Below are 16,269 nucleotides of genomic sequence, written 5' to 3'. Positions count from 1 at the left end.
ACAGGTCTGTAACCTGTCTTGAGTTTCCACTTGAACAAGACATAGGGCAAGGTATATTTCAGCAAAAACCCCGTCATGCCCAATAATGAATGTCTTTGCTCAGATCATATTACACCTCCATACTGGACTGTAATAATTAAATAGCCTTTTGATTTTTTGTATACAGCAACACTAATGAATACATGAAATTGCCTTATACTGAATCAGACCTTTGGTCCACCCAGGTCAGTATTGTCTACTCAGACTAGCATCGACTCTCCAGGGACTCAGGCAGAGGTCTTTCACATCATCCACTGTCCAGCGTTTTAGCTGGAGATGCCAGGGATTGAACCTGGGACCTTCTGCATCCCAAGCAGATGCTCGACCACTGAGTCACAGCTCCTCGCCAGTTGCTTGAGGGCAAAGTCCTTATCAAAAAACAGACATGATCATATGAAAATTCTGTTCTTAAACTTACATTAGCTCTTGTGCAACTTTTGTACGGACTGAGTCATGTGAAGTAAAGCTTCTCTTCCACTGCCTCGTAGCAAGATCCAATCCTTTGTATTTTTTTAAAATAATGAAATATGCAAAATATAGTTCTAGGATGCTTTGCTTAGCAACCCAGTTTGAGTGAGACTCTGGGCTAGCACAGAGTCCCGTGAGTGACTGATTTTGCTCTGCCAGCATCGCATTTAAATCAGGTCCCAGGAGTAGCAGCTCAAGGAATATATCACCAGCAAACTTTAAATGTAAATGTAGCCTTTGGTTCCTGTAACTGGTGTGGGGAAAATTTGACTGTGGAAATTCCTGGGTAATTAATTAGAAAGTTTCCATTGTGTGGCATTATGTTTAAGAACCTGGAGAAAACAGAGACTCCCAATGCTAGTGCATTTTTAAAAAAATGAGTTGTGTTCCAGCTTCTCTTCTGAAATATAGTACTACAGTAATATCATTTCCCTTCTTTTTTAGGTTTTCAAACTTATTTTTTCCCCTAGAAATGCAGAGCAGCACTTAGACTAGTGTGCTGTTAACCAAGACAACACTTCATGAATATTTTTATCAGTTCCTATCAGGTTCATTATTCTCAGCAATAACTGCTGACTCCTAAAATTCAGCCGCAGTGTAAATAATACTGTGATTTGTTTTCCTTTTTTTTTTTTTTAAACCCAGCTGGCATATTTTCCAGCAGAAGTATTTTACAATCGAGTCCGCCATTCCATTAAAACTACATCACCTTTGAGAAAACATGATTGCTATAGTCTTCTTTCAGGGGATTCAAAACTTAAATGTTTTCCTGTTACCTGGAAAGCTCTTTTCACTTTGCAAGGTGGGATTTCCACAGCGCCATCTTGGGAAAATGGGATGTCTTAAGCTGCGCAAGGCATGGAGTGAGCATAGTACGAATCTCATAATACTGTTATTTGTTTTCCTTTTTTTTTTTTTTAAACCCAGCTGGCATATTTTCCAGCAGAAGTATTTTACAATCGAGTCCGCCATTCCATTAAAACTACATCACCTTTGAGAAAACATGATTGCTATAGTCTTCTTTCAGGGGATTCAAAACTTAAATGTTTTCCTGTTACCTGGAAAGCTCTTTTCACTTTGCAAGGTGGGATTTCCACAGCGCCATCTTGGGAAAATGGGATGTCTTAAGCTGCGCAAGGCATGGAGTGAGCATAGTACGAATCTCTCATGTGTCCTCTGACCTAATCAGGTGCTCAGAGCACGAGAAAGTGTCAGTAGGCCTTTTGATGTCTGGCGTACTATAGAAAAGCACTACAAAGCACTCTTCAGTAGAGATTGATAAAAATAATTACATTATCCACTCAACAAGCAATTAAATTGTGGGATTTGCTGCCAGTGGATGTAAGGATGGCCCTTAGCTTAGAGGGCTTTGAAAGGGGGGCTAGACAGATTCATGGAGGAGAGGTCCATTGATGGCTACTAGCCATGGTGAATCAAGGGAATCTTATAGTCACCGGGAGGGAAGGCAGCATACTATAACCCAATCTTGTCAGATTTTGGAAGCTAAAGCAGGGGTTGGTATTTGGATTGGAGACTACCTAGGGAGACTCTGCAGTGGAAGGCAATGGCAAACCACCTCTGCTTTTCACCTGCTTTGATAGCCCCTTGCTGGGGGTCGCCATAAGTCAGTTGTATCACAGGTAGTAAAACTCTGATTACCAGTGCTAGGAGACTGTAGTAATTGTTGTAACTTAGAGACACGTACAGAGGCAACACTAGGAGAGAGGCCTTGGCCTCTATGCCTTGTTTTTTGGACCTTAGGTTTCCAGCTCTGGGTTGGAAAATTCCTGGTGATTTGGGGTATGGAGCCCGGGGAGGGCGGGGTTTGGGGAGGGGAGGGACCTTAGTCTGTTATGATGCCCCTGAAGAGTCTGCCTTCCAAAAGCAGCCATTTTCTGCTGGGGACCTGACCTCTGAAACCTGGAGACCAGTTGTAAAATCGGGAGATCTCCAGCCACCACCTGGAAACTCACAATCCTATATGGTCTTCCAGGGCAACTGATTGGCCAGGCCACCATGGTGAGCCAGCCTTGGCTGGGTGGGCAGGATATAAATATGATAATTAATTAAATAAATAAATAAGAACCCTGGACTAGATGGACCGCTGGACCGCTGCTATCGTCCAGCAGGGCAGTTCTTATGTTCTTATACTTCTCAGTCATAATATGGGATGTTACACAATAGTAGGGATCCCAAGTCGGGCCCCGGGGGGAACTCCTCCCCGATGTGCGCGTCACCCATAAGTGACGCGGGCACGACGGGCACGCTGGGGGTGGGGCCACGGACATACAGGGGAAAACTCTATGGTTTCCCCTTGTATGGTCATGGCCCCGCCCCCAGCATGCCCGGCATCATATCGTCACTTCCTGGTGATGTGTGTGCGGCGCACGCGCTTGCTCCAGGATCCACCTGGGAGTCCCCCGCCGCCAAGGTAAGTTCCACTTGGCAACCCTACACAATAGCAAGAGAAGCAGAATTCCACCAGGTCAATCCAAACATAGCAAGAACCAGCTAACATAATGAACGATGTCAAAATGCTTGAGTGCCAGCGACACAAGCATTAGTTTGTGGAGTGGCTGCCGGAGAACATATGAGCCAACTGGGCTGCACTGCAGAGAACCACAAACTCCTAGTTTTCAGGAGGTGGCAACCCACTGGTGGGGAACATTTAAACTAGCTGGATAATCCTTTAAGACAAATCTGGCAACACGGAGATCCTCCGCCTTTAAAACTGCTGTCAGGAGGACGCGAAAAAGGCTCCTCAGATAATTGTTTGCGTCAGAAACAGGAGCAGGACAAGTAAAAAAGGTAGGAAGCTAAGCAGGGTTGGCCTTGGTTAGTATTTGGAGGGGAGACTCCCAAGGAGGTCAAAGGTTGCTGTGTAGAGGCAGGCAATGGCAAACCCCCATTGAGGCAATAGCAGACTACCTTATAGGTGAGGGCTCTGGGATTTGCTTTTCCCATGTAACAGAATCTGAGATGGCAAAATTACCCCCACCTCCGTATTTTTGGGTTCAGGTATATTGAACCCCCAAAATATTGATATTTTCTGATATCCCTGAATCTCAGTACCAGTATGGTATTTGGATTCGGGAAATATTCTGGAAATCCATTTTTTTTTGTGGCTCCATTATACTCTGTGGGGTCAATGATCCCCATAGGGTATAAAGGAGAATCGATCTGGGGCTCTGGGTGGACTGTTTCTTGAGGTAGAGGCAGCAGATCTGCAGCATAGCTGCTGGTGCCTCTCCTCACCCACCCCCCAAGTTTCAAAAAGATTGGACCAGGGGGTCGAATTCTATGGGCCCCCAAAGAAGGTGCCCCATCCTCCATTGCTTTCAATGGAGGGGGGGGAAGGTGTTTAAAGGAATTGCAGTCCGTTTAAATGCCTTCTTTAAGCTGAGTGACTCTGCGGCGAGTGAACTCCGAAGGTATTTAAAAGGCTCGTAGTCCCTTTAAAACCTTCTCAGGTGGCAAGTTCACCTGGAAGGCATTTAAAGGGACTGTGAACCTTTTTAATGCCTTTGGAGTTCACGTGCCACGAAGTTGCGTGGCTTAGAGAAGGCATTTAAAGGGACTGCAATCCCTTTAAATCCCCTTTAAGATTGACTATCAGGTGGCTCTGAAAATCCTGATAACTGAACAATAACAAATCTAAATCCATCTGAAACAATATCTGGAAAAAACTGATAAGGTATTTTTTAGGATTTTTTTCCAGCTCGGATTTAGCCAAACGAATACCCCTAGTGGCAACCCGGCAACCCTGACACCCCTATTAACTCAGCTTTACAACACAACAATTCTCTTGGCCTCGGTTAAATTCGATTTACTCCAGCGTGTATGTGTGAAGCATGGAAATGAAGCCTCCTAGATAAGCAGCTCACACATTTGGTTGCTTTTTGTGTACAATGTCTTTTTTTTATTTTCCCCATTTTCTGTTCTGAATGAGCAAGAACAGCATATAAATTGGGAGCCATTGTAAGATATGACCGCGGGTGGCATAACAGAAATGAAAACAAACCTTATCTTGAGTGCATTGTTGTTATACTTTTATTACCCACTTATTCTGTTATTGAATCTATTTCTAGATTTGCACTCTTTCTCCGCCCCCCCCCACCCATGCAGTGTCATTCTGTGCTGATGTTTAGGCGAGTATTTTATGTACTCCTGCTAGGAGGAAGCAGGGGGTGGGTGGGGGGGGGGGAGAGAGAGACTTTTTTCTTTGTTTGCTTTTCCAAATCCAATTTCTTGTCATTAATGATGTTCGCAACATGAAAGGAGTCTCTGAAGAAATAATGAATGGATTTTTACTGCAGCAGAAAAGCTCAAGGGGGTTGTTTCCATTCAAGTATTGAAAAATCTCAGGGCAGAGTTCCTTAATGCTGTTATCTACAAGGTGATTTGACCTTCAGTTGGTCCCAGAGGGCAGTGAATGGCTTGATCACATTCTTAGGCTAAATTCTTAGGCTAAACATAGCAAGATAATGACGTACCGGGGAGGGGAATTTATAGGATGGAGCCTGAGGAGGGCGGGGTTTAGGGAGAGGAGGGACCTTATTGGTATATAATGCCATGGAGTCCGGCCTCCAAAGCAGCCATTTCTCCAGGGGAACTGGCCTCTGTTGCCCAGAGATTGGTTGCAATTCTGGGAGATTTCCAGGCCCCGCCTGGAGGTTGGCAACCTTAGGGAATCAGGGATTCAAACCTGAACCGTTATGGGCTGCAGTAGGGTGCTTTGAGAGCCAGTTTGGTGTAGTGGTTATGTGCATGGACTCTAATCTGGGAGAACCGTGTTTGATTCCCCACTCCTCCATGTGCAGCTGCTGGATGACCTTGGGCAAGCCATAGTTTTGTCAGAGCTGTTCTTGAAAGAGCAGTTTCTGTCAGAGCTCTCTCAGCCCCACCTACCTACAGCGCCTTTCTTCCTCATTACTTACACCTAACCCTAACCCTTTCCTCCCCAAACCCTGCCTTCTCCAGGTTCCACCCCCAAATCTCCAGGAATTTCCCAATCTGGAGTTGGCAACTCTAGCTGGTATACCATATAGTCTATACCGTATAGTCTAGGTGAAATCCCTTCCCAGATCTCCCCTCCACAGGCCCCGCCCTCACATCTCCAGGAATTTCCCAGAGCAGAGTTGGCAACCTGGTGAGTGAGTGAACCGCTGGAAACAAAGAGCCCCATTTCTGCCTGGCTTTGGTGTCTGCTTCTGTTCTGTGTCTTTTCCTGCTTACTCAACAATCATTCCACAGATTACAGAGTAGTACACAGGTTGGATCCTGGGAATGAACCCTAGAATCATAGAGTTGGAAGGGACCTACAGGGTCATCTAGTCCACCCCCCTGCACAATGCAGGAAAAGCACAAATACCCCCCACACCCCCAGTGACCCCTGTTCCATGCCCAGAAGATGACAAAAACCTCCAGAATCTCCAGCCAAACTGGCCTGGGGGGGAAAATTGCTTCCTGACCCCAAAGTGGTGACCGGCATTTCCCTGGGCGTGTAAGAAAGGGCCACGAGAACTAAGCACTGATGCATCCCTTCCTGCCCTCCCTCTCATGATCTGCCTAAGTTCACAGAAGCAGCATTGTGTGTCCTTAGTATAACAGTCACACAGGACTTTCAGGTTATCTGCAGTTTCCATGAATGCAGTGCTCAGTGCAAATCATGACTGTGGTATGTATCTGCAAGGGGCATTAGCCTTCTCTCTCACCATTTTCCTGTCCTGAAACAATCCAGGCAGATGCTATTTGGCCTGTTGTGGGAACCCACTAGTATTCTCTCCTGTTGAACAAACAGGTCTTGGCCACCACTGCTGATTACTCTTTTGTTCAGGAGTGAGTGAGCGAGCAACAAGAAACTAGGGTTGTCAGCTCTGGGTTGGGAAATTCCTGGAGATTCAGGGGGGGGAGTGGAGCTGGGGAGGTCGGAGTTTGGGGAGGGGCGGGACTCAGCAGGTGTAATAGCATAGGGGCCAACTTCCAGAGCAGGCCTTTTTCTCCAAACAGGCTCTCTAGTGTTGTTGTTCAGTCGCACAGTCGAGTCCGACTCTTCGCGACCCCATGGACCAGATCATGCCAGGCCTTCCTGTCTTCCGCCGTCCTCTGGAGAAGGAAATGGCAACACACTCCATCTGAGGGAAAACTCTATGGTTTTCCCTCGGATGGTTGTGGCCCCACCCCCAGCGTGCCCGGCGTTGTCACGTCAATTCCAGGTGACGTGCGAGTGCTCTCCATCCGCCACCCGGGAGTCCCCCGCTGTGGCAGAATGCCGGACTTGGCAACCCTAAAAAGGCCACATCTTCCAATAGTGGTTTTTTTCATGAGCTCCACTAGCTGGGAGTCCATCACTTCCTTCAGTGCCAGGGCCTACACATAAAACCACTGCATAGATAAAAAAGCACTGAAGAAGCCCACATAGAAACATAGCGCTGGAAGGGACGCCGAGGTCCCTTCCAGCTCTATCTAGTCCAACCCCCTGAAATTCACAGCTCCCCACCTCCTTCTCCCCCGGTGACCACTGCTTTATGACCTTGATATACCAATGATTGATATAGTATAAGGCAGCTCCATGTATTCATGCTCAAAAGGTGGCCAACCGTTACTGAATTTTCTGTTTGGAGGAGATTGTGTGGGTTTTTTTGTCCCCAGCTGAAGAGAGACAAAATCTTATCTCCCCCTCTCCATATCCCGATTCCTCCAACTTTCTCAGCCTTGAGGGCTTAGTCATACTTTTTCTTCTTTGTGCCTTTGTGCCATGTCCTCAGAGGCCCCTGCATCTGAATGAATGTCCCTTCAGGCTGCAAAGGCTAGACGTGGCTTGCTTTGGGACTTGTCAGTGTCTTCCCTTGATCAGATGGAGGAACTGCTGCGGGAAGACAGGAGCGTGCTGCTTGTCGGGAAAGCGAGAATAGGGATTTGGATTAGGTTACCCCCAGCGTGGCGGTGGATGTGCTGTGGGGCTGGTACGTCTTACAGTGTGACGCCATACAAACCTGGGTTGCCAAGGGATTGCCCACGTTGTTTTTACGTTCAGATGTTCTGAGGCACTGAGACGGGGTGTTGTTTGGCACACGTAAAGCCCATTCTTCTACCTTCCCCCTTGGCCGGTATCCTCCACTTGATTGTTTCCAGGCAGTTTTAGAGCCCCAGTGGAGTACAGTGGCTGTGTCTTATCTGGGTTTTTTAAAATCCTGCCCTGTCTCCAAGAAGATCTGGGCAGTTGTACATGGTGTTCCTCCTTGCTTTTGTGCTCAGAACAACTTTGTGACGTAGCTGAGGTTAAGAGTGACTGGGCTAGAGGCACCCAGAGAGCTCCGTGACTGAGTAGGGAACTCAAGCTAGGAAGCCCAGGAGTGAATGTCAGTTCTAACCAGTACATCACAAATGGCATCTGCCTTTGGGCCAAACTAGACACAATGGCATTTATGGGTACGACCCAAGGATGCCACTGCCATTTTAAAGGGATTTTAAATTGCGGTGTGGCAGATTGAAGGGGGGGGGTGTTGTTGTGCTGAAATGGTTGTTCCTCCACAGCTGTTTTGGCACTTGAAAAGGCACGGGGTGGTGGTGGGGGAACAAGAGCACCTCAGCCTGCTGTGCTGCAGGATCAAGCCCTTGTGGCATTTTGAAATCCCTTTAAAATGGCAGTAATGTCTATGAGTCCGACCCGTGGATGTTGTCATGTCTAGTTTTGCCTCCTGTGTTTCAGATGGAAGCTTCAGGTACTTACTCTGATTGAGCACCTGGAATCATCATAGGAAACCATCTTTCCAGGTGATGGCTTGCTGATAATAGAACCTGAAGAAAAAGAGCTCATGCCTGGTTTAATTTGTTTCCTAAGCAAAATGTCTGCACAGACCTACTTTTCAATATGACCTCGTTTGGATATCGTCGTGACTAATCTCTGTTTGTATGTGTTGGGAACGAACATAGCTTGTTATCAAGGCTGTTCTCTCCAAAACCATGAAACCTTCAGTTGTCTCCTGTGCATGAATGGAAGAGGAAAGGGGGAGACAGGAAGGAGCGTGTGAGCATTGTAACCAGCTCTGTTCATGCCCGTCACAGACTAAATGGATCCCCAAACCCATTTGGAATTGGGCTGATTTGAGATCATACCCAAAGTTGCATGAGCAATCTTACCCATATTAAAAGTAGCCCCTTTTTCAGTGCTGACATTTAAGTTGCAAGCCTGTTGATCGGTGTCTGCTTACGTTGTTCTGTAAAGTGCTTTATTCTGTGCTTTGTTGTTGTTGCTATGATTATTCTTAATGTCTTCTTGTGGGTGAGTGGGTGGACTTCTATTTCTGCGTGGCCATGTGGTGGGGCTTAAATCAACCTCTCTTGGTTTCTCAACTGTTTTGCAGGTGTGAAACTGGGGATCCAAGCCCTCCCTGTACGGTCGTTTCTCTGAGCTCCAGATGAAGCGGAGACTTTGCAGACAAGAGAACCTGAGGAGGGAGAGCAGCAGGAGGAGCTGGCGCTCAGCTACAGAGCTTCAAGTCTTCCCGTCCATAGGTGGCCAGGCACCAGCATTTTAAAAGGTCTCTATCTCTCTCCCTCCCCACCACCACCTTTAGACCCCAAGGTATGCATGTATTACCATCAGGGCTTTTTTGGTAGAAAAAGCCCAGCAGGAACGTATTAGCATAATAGGCCACACCCAACAGCAGAAACTCATTGGCATATTAGGCCACACCCCTGACAGCACAGCTCATTGGCATATTAGGCCACACCCCCATGTTACCAAATGTGTGCTCATCCAACCACACCTGCCTTTTGCTTCTTATTCTGTTTACCTTGTTTGTTGTCAAAACCCAGGGCCTTTTTTTGTAGCAGGAACTCCTTTGCATGTTAGGCCATACACCCCTAATGTAGCCAATCCTAATGAGTTTCTGCTGTTGGGTGTGGCCTATTATGCTAATACGTTCCTGCTGGGCGTGGCCAACTTGGAAGCCAGCCGGAACTCCGTTCCTGTGCGTTCCTGCCCCAAAATATCCCTGATTATCACAGGGATAGATCACTTTTGCCTATATGTCCTGCAATACTACTGATATTTTTATATTCTGTGTTGTGTTTACCTTTTCCAACAATGCTCACATGAGTCCTTTTTTGGCTTCTTCTCTGTTCCGCTGTAGCTTTTTCTCCAGTTCTGGTAGAACAAAGTTTGAGTCCAGTGGCACTTTAAAGACCAACAAAGTTTTATTCATGTGCAAGCACCCTTCTTGTACCTCGAATAGGTATATGATAGCTTATACCTTGAATAAAACTTTGTTGGTCTTAAAGGCACACTGGACTCAGACTTTGTTCTGCTGCTTCAGACAAACACAGCCTCCCACCTGAACCCAATTCTCATACTGTGTGCTTTCAAGATGTGCTTTCCTATTGGCCTCAATGACAGAGCACTTGCTTTGTATGCTGAAGGTGCCAAGTTCAGTCTGCTGATTGCAGGATACACAGGCTGAGTCCAGGGTCTCCCCATCCTGGATAATTGTGGGTTCTTCTTCATTCCCGTGAGCACAGTTCCCGATTTGGAATGTGAGCACAGTGTGTGTGGCAAAGGAGTTCCGGCCTTCCTCCTAGGCTTTTGCACACTAATAACAATAGCACCCTCTACTAAGTACTCTGTAATTTGATGCTGTAGGACCTGAAGAAGATGTAGGAAACTAGACTAACTGGTTCTTGTAGTCTTGCAGTTATCTATTCAAGTCTTCAGAGTGGTTACATAACCCGGTGGGACAATTAAAGAGTACTTAGTAGTTGCTTTGTATTTCAAATTTTCTGTGTTACTTTATAACCTTATGAGGTATTCCTAGAAGTGTTTCGATATCTCAATGTAATACATGTTCTTGAAACAACTTGTCCAGTTGGATTATTCTGTTTACGATATTTAAATAAGAAACTTTCAGTATAAAATTGTTTGAGATTTAATTTCATATAAATACTGTTTAAATGGTACTGTTGTTGATGATGTGCAGACTCCCACACTGTGGTCCTTTTGTTTATATTATATTCCTCCTAGGGCTGCTAGCTCTGTGTGGCAGTGTGGGGAAAATAAAATAATGGCTGACGGCATGACATCACTTCCATGAACACCCAAAAGTGACATAGAGCTTCCGGTGACTCCTAGAGAGAACTGATGTCACTTCCAGATTTCCCCAGAAGTGACATCACATTGTTGGCTGCCAGCCACCTCCTCATATCCCCGTCCCCACTTGGTCCCACCAACAGCCAGGCCAGGCCTGGCAACCCAACTTCCTGTTTAATTGACATGCAATGGTCCCATGGGCACTATTTGGTCCAGCCACCTCCTCATATCCCCGTCCCCACCTGGTCCCACCAACAGCCAGGCCAGGCCAGGCAACCCAACTTCCTGTTTTATTGACATGCAATGGTCCCAGGGGCACTCTTTGGCCTTTTGAGGAAACCAGCATATATACCAGGGAAAGGGAAGATGTCAAGGGGAAGGCCGTTTCCATGTGCACCATGCTTCCTATCCAAATAGGTCACCTCGGAGATTGAGAACCCACATGTGACTGTTACATAGGGTGAGGATCCCAGACCCAATATGTGTACTTTGCAAAGTGCAAATTGGCCCTAATGTCTTCAAATAATCTTAAGGGAAATGGCTTGGTAAGTGGAATCTACCTGAGACCACTGCCAGTGGATGACGGTGGTACTATGATAGATAGACTAGTGGCCTGACTTGGCATTAACAAATAACGTATCTTCTGATGGCTTCTGCCACAGCCAGACATTTTATGCTGGCATATGGATTTCATCTTCAGTTCAAGAATATAAATACAAGAGGCTCTGTCCTTCCGTGTCTTAATCACTACCATTCCTCCAATGAGCTGAAGGTGGCGTATGTAGTTCTCGCCTTCATTTTGTCCTGAGACCATCCATGTATATTAAGTTAAACTGAGAGGAAGTGACTGGCCTGAGATCACCCAGCAACCTACGTGGCCGAGAGGGAATGTGAAATCCAGTCTGATCCACAAACATTCCTTCCTGGTAGATTTCTCTAGGAAGGAGCCACCTGAGGTAGACTTCACCAGGCTTCCATGAGCCACCACAACCTCCAAACAGTAACTCCCTTTGCTCCCCCCTTCCCACCAGCCAGACCCAACTCAGGCATCAGAGGAAAACAGATCACGTGACTTGCCTGGTTCCATGGCTGCCACGGCATCTAGGCCCTCCAGAATTTTGGTCTTATCCTCACAGCAGCCCTGAGGGAGGGGACAGGATTGTATGGAACAGTGAACTGAGGAAAAGTATTTGGGGTGTGTGTGGAATAAGGAGGATCAGGGTTCCTCCTTTTACTATTAAAGCATGACGCCTTAACCCCCTGCAATTACTACATTATATTTATGAAGAGCCAGACAAACAAAATTCTGTTTTTAGACTTCTGATTGGTTTTACAACCTAAATCTTATTTCATGGTTTATTGAATGTCCCATCTTGTTGATTGTGTTGACTCACTCTGTGTCATCCGCCTGGAGTTCAAGTGAGAAAGGCCAGCTATAAATAACATAAATAAAAGACGACCCTGCATCATCTCACTTGGCCATAGTTTGCTTATGGGCTTCGAGTGCAGTTGACCTTAGGTGAAAGCCCTCCTCATTTGTGTCTTGGCACAAAAACCAAAATTCTGTTTTTAGACTTCTGATTGGTTTTACAACCTAAAGCTTATTTCATGGTTTTTTGAATGTCCCATCTTGTTGATTGTGTTGACTCACTCTGTGTCATCCACCTCGAGTTCAAGTGAGAAAGGCCAGCTATAAATAACATAAATAAAAGACGACCCTGCATCATCTCACTTGGCCATAGTTTGCTTATGGGCTTCGAGTGCAGTTGACCTTAGGTGAAAGCCCTCCTCATTTGTGTCTTGGCACAAAAACCAGCAAGACTTTCCCTCAGGATGTAATAGCAAAGGGGCTGGCTCCTTTTTCTGCCTGTCCTCCATTTCTTTCTCTCCTCAGACGGCTCCTTAAAAGGATGCAAAGATGGTATCAGCCTTGGGAACATGGGAGCGCATGGGGTGGTGCTAGCAGTGGGAGCCAGTGTTTGCCACAAGGAGAAGCTATAACTTTGCATTTTACTGCTCAGGTCATTTTGGAAGAAAGGAGGCAGGGAAATAGTAGCTGACTGGTAGAAGGATGGCCATTTGTCCGTGTCAAGTCACACAACCAGTCATTTGGGGAGTGTTGTGAGGCAGCTGTGTGTGTATGTGTGTGTGTGTGTGCGCGCGCCATTACTTAGGGTTGCCAACCTCCAGGTGGTAGCTGGAGATCTCCTGAGATTATAACTGATCTTCAGGGTACAGAGATCAGTTCCCCTGGAGAAAATGGCCTCTTTGGAAGACAGACTCTGTGGTATTATACCCTACGGAAGTCCCTCCCTCACCAAATCCCACCATCTCCAGACTCCGCCCTTGAAATCTCCAGGAATGTCCCAACCTGGAGCTGGCAACCCTAACAGTTGCCGGGATGCTGCCACTCGATGGGGGACTTGTGAGCTGCACTACCATGTGCTCCTCTGCTTGGCTGTTGCTCGGCTGGTTCAGTCTTAGTAGTTGACAGGATAGGGCTGCAGCTATACGTTGAGCTCCACATCTGTTATCAGCTGGCTCAGCCTGATTTTGAAGGTTTTTTTGTGAGGGGGCTCAATAAGCACAGCTGCATCAACCATGGTAGCATCACCTAGCCCAGAGAAATGTTCTAAGGATAGTGGTGGCAACTGGCAAGCCCCTGTTGTGGAGTAGTGGGGAAATCTCAGGGCAGTATTGTGCCGCTGTGCACACAGAGTCTACATGGTGGTTTAATAGGGAGAGAATGCTCAGAGGTGTACGGCTTTGCAGGTATGGATCCTGGCTCAGAATCAATGAGGACAAATAAGCTAAGGTAGGAAACTGTTGTGAAGAGTGAGTTGTACTCTGTTCCCAAGTGCTGTGCCAAAGGATTAGCTTTAAAGGTAAAAAAAAGACATCGAAAGGAAAAGCAGCTGCTTAACGGTTCAATAGAGAAAAGCACACAAAAAAGAAAGAAAGAAATCCTCTGATAGTACAGAGAAATCCTGTCACGGGTACAAATGTGCTGGCACAGAATTGTACATGCCGTTTACGAGGCATACACTAACTAAATTAAATATGTTAATTTGCAGTTTATTACATGATTTATCGTGCTTTTTAAAAAAGCATGCCAAAGGAAGCTTTTGTTTGCTTGGTCTGAAGAACAATCCGAAAACAAAATCTGCGCAATACATTTAATCAGGCCAAGCCAAAATAATTCTAAAAAGTATGCAAACTTTCAAAGTCCCCAGAACGCTTCATCAAGCTGGACGTTAAAAGATTCACACAGGAACTCAACAGGAACATTAGATCCTTGAAGCATCTTTATTTCCCCGTCTTCCTTTTTAAACATCCAGTGTGATGTAGCGTTCTGGAGAACCCAAAGGCTTGTTCACTGTTTAGGGTTGTTTTGATTGGCCCAGATTAAAAAAAAAAAGTGCTGCATGGCTTTTGTTTGTCTCTTTGATTAAGTATAATTTTTTTCACTACCCATGGGTGGCCATGTGGTGTTGGAGGAGAGTTTTACAGAGACTATGAACCCCCCAAAAGACAAAGAAGCGGGTTCTAGATCAAATCAAGCCTGAACTCTCCCTAGAAACTAAAAAGACTAAACTGAGGCTATCGTACTTTGGTCACATGATGAGAAGACAAGAGTCACTGGGAAAGACAGTAATGCTGGGGAAAGCCAAAGGCAGCAGGAAGAGAAGAAGACCCGACCCGAGACGGATTGACTCAATCAAGGAAGCTACGGTTACTGATTTGCAAGATCTGAGCAAGGCTGTTAATGATAGGACGTTTTGGAGGACATTAATTTATAGGGCGGCATAAATCATAGGGTCGCCATTTCACACATTTCACACACACACATGTGGTGTGTGAAATTCCCCAACTATTTATCGCATTCTTCCTCCAAGGAGCTCAGGGTGGTATATGATGTTCTGGCCTCCATGTGAGGTGAGGTAGATGAGGCAGAGAGAGAGAGGCCTGACAGAACATAGGAAGCAATCATGAAAACAAGACTACCACAGAGCATGTACAGAATATATTTGCCATGGCATTGATTTTTGAGTCCCTTACATATTTCCAGTGCTGGAGATAGTCTGAGACCTGGATCCATGTACCAAGAGTGCCTCAGAGCATGAGCAGAGGGTTTCCTTTGAACCAGGCAGCGTGTTTTAAATTCTCAGAGATGTGTACAGTCCCCGGCTTCCTTTGCATTAGATATAAGCCTCAGGATGTATTTAGAAAGAAGATATTATAATGAGTATTCATGTGAAGGAATAAGCCACAGGAGGGATGGAGAGAACAGGAAATGGCCCCCAGTTCAAATCTAACAACAGTTAACACAGACTCCTAAAGTAACTTTACAAGGCAAGAAAGCATACTCAGCCTTTGCCCAGTTAAGGTACAACTGTGCTCCTGAATAAGCGCTCTAAATTAATGATAAAAGAGGTGCCTGTCAGGATCAGGCCAAGTGCCATATTCTTTGCAGGAACCTCAGCAGTGACAAGGCACTAGGAGTTCCCCTGGAATCTGGCCAGTTGTCCATTATCTGGATTGTGTTCTGCTCTTCTGGGAGGGGCCATAGCTTCTTGGCAGAACTTTGCATGATGCAGAAAGTCCCTGGTTCAGTCCCTGGCAACTCCAGTTAAAGGATCTCAGAGAGTCACTGCCAGGCAGAGTAGACATTACCAACCTAGGTGGGCTCGGGATTCATATGCTTCATACGTTCTGCTCATTGCTTTACTGGCCAGTCTTACAGGGCTGTTGTAATAATGACATCATCAAACACTTGAAATGCACCAAGTATAATTATTGTTATAGTTCAGAAGAGAGAGTCTTGGGAGACTATAAAGCAAGCGATGATAACTTTGGGTAGGAGTGGCAAAACTATATCTCTTGCTTGGAACAACAAGATACCTTGAAATGTCCCTGTTTTGTCGGACTTCTGGGGACTACTGTGAGAAACAGGGAGCTGGACTAGATGGACCATGAGAACATAAGAAGAGCCCTGTTGGATCAGACCAGTGGTTCATCTAGCCCAGCACCCTGTCTCACACAGTGGCCAACAAGTTCCTCTGGAGGTCCAACAAGAGGATGTATAGGCTGAGGCCTCCCCCTGATGTTGCCTCCTGGCACTGGGTTTCAGAATTGTGTACTGCCTCTTGAACGTGGCCGTTCCCTTTAGTCCTCATGGCTAGTACCACTGATAGACCTATCCTCTATGAATCCGTCTAATCCCCTTTTAAAGTCATCTGTGCCTGAGGCCATCACTGCATCCTCCGGCAGCAAATTCCACATTTTAATCACTCGTGTAAGGAAGCGTTTCCCTTTGTCCATCCTGAATCTACTGCCATTTGAATCCAGCCGGGTTGCTCTTAGCATCTTTTCCCCTTTTGGCATCTGTACTGCATTAAGGATGTACATAGAACTTGGAGGTTTATTGTTAGCAGCCACGAAGCCTCATCTGCTTTAAAGAAAGTCACTCCAGAAATCATCTGCAGTCAGATACACGCTGACTAAATCGTAATGGCAGGCTGTGGTCTACTAAAAATAGTTTTCCGGGGGTGTTGTGTGTGTGTTGCTGAGCTATGACAAGCTGCAGGCAAGGTAAAGAATGCTCGTCTGCGATTCATTTGTGAAGCGGGAAAGGCTCATTTTTCGTATGACTGCCTGACTGCATGTAATTTGAA

General features: G+C 46.1%; 1 non-coding gene across 1 annotated transcript; it reads right to left on the bottom strand.

Annotated features, from left to right (window-relative positions):
• Positions 1-310: 310 nt before the first annotated feature.
• On the bottom strand, positions 311-382 carry TRNAP-GGG. Its single transcript has one exon. It is a non-coding gene; the product is annotated as a tRNA-Pro (tRNA).
• Positions 383-16,269: the final 15,887 nt, after the last annotated feature.

The sequence above is a fragment of the Gekko japonicus genome, unplaced genomic scaffold, assembly GCF_001447785.1.
Source record: "Gekko japonicus isolate JY-2015 unplaced genomic scaffold, Gekko_japonicus_V1.1 scaffold1212, whole genome shotgun sequence".
Lineage (NCBI taxonomy): Eukaryota > Metazoa > Chordata > Lepidosauria > Squamata > Gekkonidae > Gekko > Gekko japonicus.
This window is presented reverse-complemented; position numbering and strand designations above follow the sequence as displayed.